Source organism: Chaetodon auriga, chromosome 5 (genome assembly GCF_051107435.1).
Source record: "Chaetodon auriga isolate fChaAug3 chromosome 5, fChaAug3.hap1, whole genome shotgun sequence".
NCBI lineage: Eukaryota > Metazoa > Chordata > Actinopteri > Chaetodontiformes > Chaetodontidae > Chaetodon > Chaetodon auriga.
Window position 1 is genome coordinate 17827966 of NC_135078.1, and position 11924 is coordinate 17839889.

Here is an 11924-nt window from a genome sequence, read left to right on the forward strand (position 1 = left end):
AACATTATGTGGTCCAAATATATTTCTGTTGTTTCTAACCACAAATAGAGGGTCAGTTTCCTAAGCCACAATCTCAACCTGAACCTCAAGGAAGAACTCGCTGACCCTGGATCAGTGGTTAGAGGCAGGCAGTAGCCATGTCATTATCTTTTAAAGCCAATAAAGGCACACTACTCTGATGTGTGCTGTCCAGCCAGTGCAGAGAGTACGGCTAACATCCTACAAATGACAGGGTGTGTTTGGAAAGCTGGGTGGCAGAGTGTTGTGTGTCATGTTTTGAACTTCTCTAACTGGACTTGACATTTTTATTCTGTTGCTCGATGAAAACGCAGAGCAAAGCAAGAGACTGGCGCAGGTGTTGCTCATGCAGATTGTAATGTGGCACTCAAAAGCAAACTTAGGGCGGAAACAGCAAATAACAGTGCTTGTAGTCTTGTATAGCCAGATTTATCTCCACACTTTGTTTTAGACCATTTGTGCCAGTGCTGGAGAAAGGTCTGTCTGAACCCCTAATCATTCTTACATAAGGGAAAAGAACACTCTGGCTTGTTTTTGTCTCTTGAAACCAATCGCAATTGTCTTGGGTGGTGCTAAGCCCAAGAAGCAGTGATGGTGCCTTTGCAGGATAGTGTCAGAGGGCTTGTTTTGGTGCGACATTTGCACGTGGGTAGGCGAATCCTGGCGTTACCTTGGCTAAATCCCAGCAAGATAACCAAGCAGGCCCAGCCCACCTTATTGCATGATCGAACTCTATGTAAAAACTTGACATTTTCAGCATGTAGGTTGTTAGCTCAGTGGATGTGGTTGTTGTTTCACACAGTGATGGGGGTTTTATACGAACAGCCTTCTTCCAGTGAGTCAAACTGGTGTGTTTGAAACACTGCTGAAAGTTGAATATGTGTGGCCACCCCATGGTTGTCTTGGGGTGATATGGTTCATTGAGTTCTTATGTTCTTATGGTCTCTTTCACCAGCACTCCCCTCATTTGCTGGAGGACCCCGGGTCACCAAACCAACACACCCCCTCCTCTGGCCCTGCCTTACCCTTTAGCCCCCCTCACCTCTTACCTTCTCACAAACACGTATATACACCCACACACGCACACTCAGAGTTGCCTTCAGAGGTGGAGCTACACATATTGTGAAGAGTGCTTCACTGAAGCTAACGAGCTCCAGGTTGTTAATGAATGAGTGTTTCCTGTACCTGTCCTTGAACAGAAAGGGGGTTGGAGGGAGAGAAAGATGGAGAGAGGACAAAAGAGGAAGAGAGAGGAGGCAATTAAGAAGTTCCTTCTCTCCTGGACTAATGGACTGTTCCACCATGGCTCTCTGCCCAGACTGGGTGACAATGGAGCGGATATATACTATACGCAACAAAGCTTTTTTCATTCTTGCTTCCTTCATTCATTTCTTTTCCTATTTTCCTTGCTTTCTTATTTTAAACCTACGTGTGTGATGGGAATTATGTATAAGGGTATTAATGATTCCTCTGTTCCAGTCCTTCTTTTCCATCCATCTGTCCCTCCCTCTCCCTCTTTCCATCCCTCACTTGTTCCCTGAAAGGCTTGTCCATCGTCACCTGCCGGTAGAGCTAAACCCTCTGAGTGCACGCTCTCCTCTACATGAATGATTGCTCTGTTGACATGACTGCATGGGACACACAAAACACACACATGCATTCCTGCCAGGTCCAGGACCAGATTTACACTCCTTTATAAAAATGGAGTTTAAGAATAAATCAGCAGGAAGCATCACATGGTGTGTTGATCCAATTCCAGATCCAGACAAATGGGGGTTTTACCTTTGAGGCTTCACAGACACCTTGAAAACCATTCAGCTTTGAATTTGCGTTTGCTTCTGTGTGTGTCTGTGTGTGTCCAACAATGTGCGTACGAACAAGCACTGTTTGCCAGACTGATGTCAAAGTCGCTGGAGGTTTCCAAATACCAGCAAATTAATGCAGAGTGAATAAGAATTGTACATCTCAGACTGTAAATATTAGCCTGATCGTCCCTAAAGTGACTTGACATTTGAGGGCTAAACATTAACATGACAAGTTCTTGCATCATTATTGCATCAAAATTGGTTCCAGAAGTGTAGGTTTGCTTAAGAGACATTTTGGGAAATACATTTATGAGCTTTCTTGCTGAGATTTAGCTGAGAAGATCAACACTATTCTTGTACTTGTTTGCTAAACTAGAGCCAGGAGATTGTTAGCTTAGCTTAGCTTAGCGTTAAGACTGTAAGCAGGGGAAAATAGTTAGCCTGGCTCTGTCAAAGGATAAAATGTGCCTTCAGGCACCTCTAATTTTCACTTTAATTCTACCTAAAATTACAACTTGTCATTTATATATAGATTAACTGCAAGAATACAAATGGCTTAGTTTAGCATAAAGACTGGACTCAAGGGGAAATCAAGCTACGACATGCCAATAAAACAAAACAAACAAGATAAAATGACTTCATTAGTAGAGTTAATACGTGGTAGTAGGTAGACTTTATTTAACTTTATACAGTTTGCTGTTTCTGCTTCCAGTTTGCATCTAATATTCATAGCTTTTTTCATTTACCTCTTGACAATGGAATAAGCTTATTTCCCCCCAAAACTATTCCTTCAAGAAAAGTATTACAATTCCTCTGAGGCAGAAAAATAACAACTATGATGCCATGTGGCACGTCTCTACAGAGGCTCTAATGTCATAACAAAGCATATTTCTCTTCTAATCTATTCTGTTCTGTTCTATTCTGTCAGCACTGTCAAGGTGGGTGGTTTTGGGTGGGTGTTGGTGCTGGTGTTCAGTCCCACCCAGGGACCAGTTTGACTTGGCTAACTGCTTTATCTCCCACAGAGGGAGTGCGTTCTTCCTACAAGACAGATCCAGAAGAATGTGAGGTCCAAGTCCCCAGTGGCGAGACTTACATAAGCTCAGCGTTAAAGTGCTGTTCTGCAGGCTGCAGTGGTGAATAACAAGAAAATATTATGAGAATGACATGTGAGAAATATTCTCAGCATTTGACATATTGGAAAAAGCAGTGATGATACAAGTGTTGCATCTGCCTCTTCGTGTGTATGTCTGAGAGGGATTAAATTTGGCAGTCAGCTTTCTGAAATCAGATGTCTAATGATCAGAGAAGATAGAGATCAGATTCGACAGAGAAAGTTATTAACAAATGTATAACTGGAAGTTACGTTTGATGTGCAGCAAGAGTGCATTTGTGTATATTTATTCATTACACTTTAACTATTGATATGACAATACTGAAGTTGCACTTCATGAATCCTCAACATTTTCATCCACAGCTTGGCTCTGGGTATGGCAATGTCAGTCTGTCAGTCACTTGGTTTGTCTGCCACAGTGATTCAGACTGAATTAACAGGTATTACAGGGACTGTCATGAAATTTTGTGCAGACATGCAGTGTCCCCACAGGATGAACCCCAATGACTTTGGTGATACTTTAGTGCCACCAGCAGGCCAATTTTGATTTTTTTTTTCCTGTGCAATATCACCAAATGGATTGGCACAAGCATTGGTACAGATAATCATGGTCCCCAGATGATGTATTCTACTGTAGCTGTCCTCCAACTTTTCCTCTAGTACCACCATGAGGTTCATAGTTGTGATTTTGAGTGCCTGGACAACTTTGAGTCGGAAGTGGTAAATAATAATAATGGTAATGATAAATAATGGTAAATAATCTGTAAAACTAATGACAGTCCCTTGTAATAGTTGTGCCACATTTGCATGCTCCTTACTCTTTTCATGTTTACCACACAATGGATGATTGAAATCCTTTGAGATTGTATAAAACACACTTCATTTGTCTGCTAGATGTGGGTGCAAACAACAAATCTTGCACCACATTTTAATAAACTCATCATTGGCTTCAAGCCATGTCACATCTTGGGGCCACTTGTCAGGGAATAGTCTTGTCTTCTGTTCAGGCTCAGTTGTTTCTACGCACCTGCGTACCAGTTATGTGCACACTTGGACATAAAACATTTTGGATCAGAACAATGTTTGATCGCTTGCACGAGTGACTGCTCTCTACAAAAGCTTTTGTTGAACACATTTTCTTACACACTGCTACAGCTCTCCAGGAATCCTCCGAGAGAAAGAGGGAGAGAAGAAGAGCGAGGTAGACAGAGCAGCCTGGAGGTCCAAGACAGTGAGGGAACCACATCCAATTCTTAGAAACAGCTGACATGATTCACTATGCATTCAGCTGCGTTCAAAGGCTTCTGCTGAAAGAGAGGTCCACCAATAGAGCCAAAGATTGTATCTAGCCTGCAGTAAAAAGCTCAAGAAATTTGCCAAGATTATTATTAATGTTGGCTGTTGTTGCTGCATTCAGACAACACTCTAAACGAAATGCTGATGTACAGTCATTTGTAGTATTTTTCTCCAACTTTCACAGCTTCATATTTCTTCCACGTGGCACAGATTCAGACCACCCTACTCAAGCTCGAAATCTAAAGCATGAAACAAGTCACTTAATTTCGATATAGTCAGAAAGGGGGAAATGTACTTCACTCGGGATGGATAGAAAGAGAAAGTGAATGAGAGAGAATAAAGTAAAAGGTGTAATCAAGTCATAGAGAAAGGGCAAAAAAAAAAAAAAACATTGGGAGTAAAGACAGATGGAAAATAGGGAGGAAGAGAGTGAAGGGGGGTTGGAGGATGGTTGATGGTGGATGGGAGTAGCCGTATGAGAGTAATTATAATGACTGATGTTGTTTACTCCCATTTCCCCTCGCATCATTTATTCTGTGGAGGTGGAAAACCCACCCACTCTTTCTTTGCGTTACAGACGAGTGCGACGGAGCAGTGCCAAGCCATGTCATAATCTCTCCTCTTCCGCTAATACTGGAAGCATTTATCCTGCCCTTGGCTTCTTTCTTTCCACACTTATATTCTGCTTCCATCAGACTTCTCTCTTTCTGTCTTCTTCTTTGCTCTCTGTTTGCCTTTGTCTCTATGCATCTCACTCCCGGCTCCCTCTTTCCATCTTTTGTTTTTCTTTCTCCTGTGCTGACATGGCTCCATGTGACTGCTGTGATTGGGCCGAGCACATGTAAGATGTTAGCATGATGTACGGCCGTTTACACTGAAGATGACAAACTGAGGTTGGATGCTGTCATCCTTTCTTCCTTTTGTTTAATGTAGGTCTGGTGGCATGCATGCACACACACACACACACACACACATGCACACACAAGATGAACACACACCACCCACCTCTTTGTTGAAACTATGCTGTTTGTCTTTGCCAGAAAACATGCAACAATGTATGGAAACAGATGCGTCATCTTATGACACGAGGGGGGGCAGAAGAGGGAAAGAGAGACAGAAAGAAACCCACAGCTAAATATTTTCATCTGTGTCTGGGAGTGTTGAGCGAATACACGATTCTGCAAAGCCAAACAAAACTGGAGCATATGATTTCAATGTCTCACTTTGTACTGAGAAGGAGGGTTTAAAACTGTAGGTCATAAAGGGAATGAAAGTGGTACAAATTACTTAAAGTACAGTAAAGTTGAGGAGGGTCTTTCCTTGGTGATGATGGTAAACACTTTGGAATTTGCTAATGATCTGCCCATTCACAAAGCGGAGAGCAGAAGAGGAGAGATTTTTTTTTTTTTCCTCCATCTGTGCTTATTGATTCTGGCACCATGACAGATGTCTAATGAGAAACAGGGCTGGAGGAGAGCTCTGAGGACCCCAGAGGGAGGCTCAGTCCGAATCAACGCACAGACACATGCACAGAAAATATACATACAGATATGAGCGCACACATTCATGCCTGATGTGGATGCACTAGAGACCAGTTCATTCACAGATGCAGAGAGGATGATGAAACTGATGTCAGTGATATTCACTGACACTGACCTCCACTGACTGACTGGAGTTCTTAAGTCACTTTTTCAGATGTTAATGAGGATCAAAGATTCAGCACTTTGTTGCTATATCAACTTGGGAACATGGGAACCTAAGTCTTGCAGGGTTCACTTACACAAAAAGACTAAAAAAGACATAAAAGAAGAGACAGACAAACCAGTCAGAGAATGTGGAAATGGACTGATCGCAGGCTTGATTCCCACCGCCTTCAGTCCACATTTCAAAGTGTCCTTAAGACACTGAACTCCAAATTGTTCCCGATAGTGAAGTCAGTGATTTGCACAATAGATTGCTGCCATCATCAGTCAGTGTCTGTGCAAATGTGTCAATGAGAGGAAAACTGGATGGATGCTCTACAGACACACACATTTATCATTAATAACACTGCACAGTCCCCATCAAGTCACTTGATTGGACGTCTTCCACCCAAGACTTCATGTACTTTGTAAAAGGGTAGGGCTGAAAACAGTGAAATGATTGCAGTAAAGTAATAAAAACTCACTTAAAATTGATATTTCTTGATTCTTGACAGATTTGGCCTCAGACTAGGTCCTCGAGTACAACACTGACACACACATGCAGACAAACATCTGAAACAGTTCAGTAAGTCGGAGTCCTGAGAGTTATTTTCTTTCATATCTCAATGCATGTCATATATTTACTCAGATTATGTGGTGTATCCGTTTCGCCACTGATGCAAACTTGTGGGTCTGCAAAGCAACACTCTTACACACACACACACACACACACACACACACACACACACACACACACAAACTCAAACCTAAACAGAGACATGATTGGAGTGGAAGCTGTCGGAGAAGGATTTTAGAGCAGGAAGTGTGTAATTATCGTGGACAGAGGGGCAGATAGATGGATGTGTGTGTGTTTAACACTCCCCCTCAATTTCCCTGCAATCTACTGGACTAATAGAAAGCAGGTGTGTATGTGTGTGTGCGTGTTTCTGTGCGTTGCATGTGATTGCATGAACACACGTAAATGTATGTGACACAGTATGTCACGGTAGAAACGGACACACAGCTCCGCTATCGGGTTGTTGAACTTGGACGATGAATGAGTGACAGGGACAAAGTTGTGCTGGGGGCCGACTTACGGCCATTTTCAGGTCAAGTGGAGTCCTCAGGGACCCAATTTATCCAGAAGTCATTCTCACATTTGAAATACTACAAACTGTGTCCCCTTATTCGCTCGTACGATTTTGAGATTAGTAGGCTGAGAGTAATAATTCATTTAACAAAGAGACCACACAATTTTTTGCCTGCAATTAAAAAAATGATTTTCAAGAATATTATTTTTCTTATGATTATTCATTTATTTTTACATTTTTTAAGGTTGACATGTTCTTTAAGCTGCCTCCAAAGAGTCACTGTAGAAGACAGTTATGTTATATGTAACCATCTCTAATCCAAGGGTGTACCAGAACACACACACACACACACACACACACACACACACACACACACACAACTACAAAGCATAGCATAATTAACTAATTTTAATTAAACAGATAACTTGTAAAAACATATGAATGCTTTTGTAATTGTATTCAGAATTATGAAAGTACAGTTCACAGCAGTACACATGAATGTGTGGTGTGGGTCTGCGTGTGTTTGCGTGCTGGTGTGTACAGGCTTATGCATGCTGTACTGTTTCACATTGGTCACAGAAACTCTTTCCCTTTCTCAGCCAATCCCCAGCTTCCTCTCAAAGCAATAAAGAAGCATGCTTTAAAAATGCCTGGAATTGCCATAAAACGTGTGTCCCTGTGACTACATGTGTTTGTGCATTAAAAAGAAAGAAGTATACAGTAAATATGTGTTTGTATTTTTGTAAAGTTGTTTGGTGCCATGTGTTCTACCTCACCAGACGTAGAAGTGATTTGCTTTCACTCAATGTGAAAGATGTTAAAAAAAAAAAAAAAGGGAGGGTTATGTAAGGTAATAGCTGCTCCTCTAGGCAGGATTTTACACACATCTTCTGTGACTGCTCACATCAGACATTATAAGGCAGTTGAGCCTGGATAGGTTGTGATTTCCTTTTACGGCTCCTCTGTGTTGCATTTTTATTCTCTACTTTCATATGTTTTTGTGCGTGTGTGTGTCATTTTGGATGAATGGGATTGGTACCCCGGGGAAGGGGTTGTGATTTACACGTAACGCAAACCAAAGACGAGTCAGAACACTTCACAAAAAAGACATCTAGTTACTCAGTTTCCAGTCTCTTTCTACAAATCTTAATGGTTTTTCCCTGTCTGCATGGGCGAGGAATCTTAGGAATATTAATCTTTGTAATGATAGCCTGCATCCTGGGTCAAATCCATTGGTAAAACTGCAGAATCAGCTATGTTTTCAAATCTTTTCATCCTAAGAATTCTAGCATGTGCATTTTTGATAAGTTGGAGTCGCAGGAAAGGTTGAAAGCTGCAAACTAAACCTTGTTGTGAGGAACCAGCAAGTCTCTGTACACCAGAGAGAGAAGAAATGGGCAGAGCCACTGGTTAGCATTTTCACCTCTGGACATTGTGATTAGAAAACATTTCCTTATGAATACAACCTCAATTTGTGAAGACACACCTGACCTGCACCTTTTACTTTCAACATTTTTCAGTGAACTAGAATTGCTGTTTTAACTGCGAATATTTTACACCCATCAAAAAGTTGGACATTTTCAAAGTGCCAGTTAAACGACATCTGTGAGAAAGGCAAAATTGGATTTTTACTCCTACAACCCTGCCCATGGCTCTGCTTCATGCTGAAATCAAAAGAGATTAAGTAAATTAATGGAAAAGCCATTAGAAATATTAAAGAGACGAGAAAGTGAATCAGAGCTCGACTGTATGCACTAGAGCTCAGATGTTAGTGGTGAAGGTCTTTCAAATTGACTTGTTTTCTGACATTTCTATCATGAAAGTGTCAAACCTTAACTGCTGTTCAACCTTACCACTGACCTAAATCCACACACACATGCACACATACACCCAAAACAGCTCCTTTACACTTTGTGTGAGACACAGATCCACTTGCCCCTCTGACAGCTCTTCCTTTCTCTTCTGACTAGTGCTCTCTCTTTCTCTGTCCTGTCATCCTCCTCCTCCATCTCCCTCTCTCGCTCTCTCTCTCTCCCACTCTCCTAACAGCCAAACAGAGTTAAGCCCAAACGGATCTGAAGATTTTTAACAGCACATTCCTCTGCTTTAATTCGAATGTCTCCTTCCTCCCCCCCTCCGTTGCGCTGACTGTCCTCAGGCTGAGAGACAGCTATTTCATCCACAAAAAGACCTGACATGTAGACTCAGACAGACAAGTGGGCAAATGTATTAAAGGTTGACGCTGGTTCTGATGGAGAAATGTTTGGTAGCTTTCATGTAGAAGTGAGAGATGTGCAGCTCATCATCAAAACCCCAGCAAAGAAAACATTACACGTCAATGACAACGCCACTATTGAAAAATCAAAAAGTAATCACAGATCACTTTCTTAGTAAAGGGAAATAACTTCCAAGCCTCCCAAGCTTGAAATGGTGCTGCAGACTTTAAAAGACTGTTAAACAGCATCTCCTTTTCATCACTTCAATTTACAACATCGGAATAAGGAAGACACAAAGAATAATCCCTTATTTTCTTCAGGCAAAGTGTACAGGAGCATGACGTAAAAACATACAGAGACAATACTTGTACTGAAGTCAGATAAACTCTAAATTTGATAAGCCTGTTTCCAATTTTTATTGTTGGTAATTTCCATCCAAATGCATTTAATTACAGGCTGAGCTGTGCTGTTTTGAGGGTAATGTAATACACTATTTTAAATGATCAAGTTTTCATTATGACGTTTTTCTCTGAGCTGCCCTGAGACAAAATATCAACACAGTTAAACTTAAATTTAAGTGGAAGTGTGTGTGCATGAACATGGTCATACTTGTGTGTGTACGTGTAAAAAGCACGCAATGGAAAAAGTAGGTTTTGTGGAACAGTTGATTTGCTTTGGGAAAACACCCAGTTGGATGCAAGAAAAGAAAAGACAAAGCTCATGCAAACAGAGCTTAATGCTGCTTATCGCAGAGCTCATATTTTCCTCTTGTGGTATCCAGTAGGAGACACCACACACACGCACACAGCAGCCCGGGCCATCAAACAGAGCAGCATCGGTGTGTGGTGCACTGAGACAGGCGTCAGGTCATGTTGGGCCATGGCAGCAGAGCCAGGTTGGTAATGGCTTTGGTCTGGACCAGAACTGGTAATAGGATTGGTCTGGATCAGAACTGACAAATTTGTCAGCAGCTGTGCTGCTCCTGGTCGCAGTGAGCCTGGGATAAGCTCCAGAGACTGATACCCAAGCTCTCCACCCGGCTTCATCTCTCTCTGGCCAAACCACAAGGTCAAAAAACAACTGTACTTCAAAAATTAGCGATCACAGGCTTTGCCTTTTCCACAGAAAATATATTTATGGTTGGGTTTTTTTTAAGGGTTAGATTTATAATTTTCAGATGATAAACTGGCAACAATTTCTAGCATCACAGTTTGGCCAGAAAGTGTCATTCTGTGCTTTTTATGGAGCCCTAAATGATCCAGAAAGGCAAAATGAGATGGATACCAGGAATGAGATGAAGCACCTGGAATTTCAAGATCACAAAAAAACAAAACAAAACACAAAACCACATATTGACTTATTAACTGACATTAAAGGATGTCAACTCACTCTCATTGCCATTCATTGTGTCTAAAGGATAAAATCTCTGCAGTCATACTCATTAAATAAGTACATTTGTGCCGATCAGTAAATGTCCTCTTTGTGTTTTAATCTTTAATCTCGGCTGGTACAGTTGCCCAGTTGGCAATGTCAAAATGCTGGCTGTGATCAGGCCTCCACTCTGAGCATGAAAGCATACGTACACACATGCAAACACACACACACACACACATACACATACACACACACACACACACACACACACACACACACACACACAAACACCCATGAACGTGCACATACACAGACATATGGACGAGTTGCTGCCCCACTGCGTGACAACCCGTCTCTTGGCTCTGTAATAATCACAGAGTAGCAGCACAGTAAAAACACACGTGGTTTACACTACATTTCTCCTAGCATCCATATGTGTGCCCATACAAGCATAGGCATAGCAACACACATGCACAGCCACAAGGACAAACACACACACACACACACACACACACACATACATAAACACGTGCATATACACACACAAAAACATCAGTGTGTGGGTTTCCACTTTGGGCATCAAACCACACTCTCTCAAGTTTTTTGCCGTGGTTTTTCTTTCCTTCTCTCCCGTTTTTTCGAGTATTGCCAGGGACCTTGTTCCAAACCCATATGCTGATGTTTTTACAAGACTAAGCACACACACACGCACGCACCCAGAGCACCCTGCATGTGGAGAGACCTAGCCCTGGTTGACCTACATGTTGGCCCAGGCAGGCAGCCAGGGTGGAGCTGATGGTGAACCTGGGCGAGCGTCTTTTGATTTTTAACTGCTGCCTTCACTGGACATTTACTGATGGAGACACCAACATAAATATGTCGCGTGAAAGTTCCTTAATCAAAACGTCAGGAACAGTTTCAAAGTTTTTCATTGAATGTGTATAATTAAGGTTAAGTGTATGTTTATGTGTATGTGTGTGTCAGCTTCAGGCCAGGCATTTAAATATTTTCATAGAAAAGATATTTTTATACTGAACGCACTTTTAAAAATAAAGATTATTTTAAGAATTACATGCACTCAAATCCTTTTGAAATAAGAAAAATGTTTTGATTGTGAAACATCACCTTTAGACATATGTTCATAAGCAGATGTGGTGGAATATATTTTAAAGGAAAACTCAAACTCAAAACTCACTTAAAAAAAGATGTTGCACCTCACTGACATTCGTACACACAGTTTCCATGTTGTATTTGGGAAGCTGACGACAAGCACCAAAGTATGAGAGGGGAAACAGCACACACTCACACACACACACACACACACACAC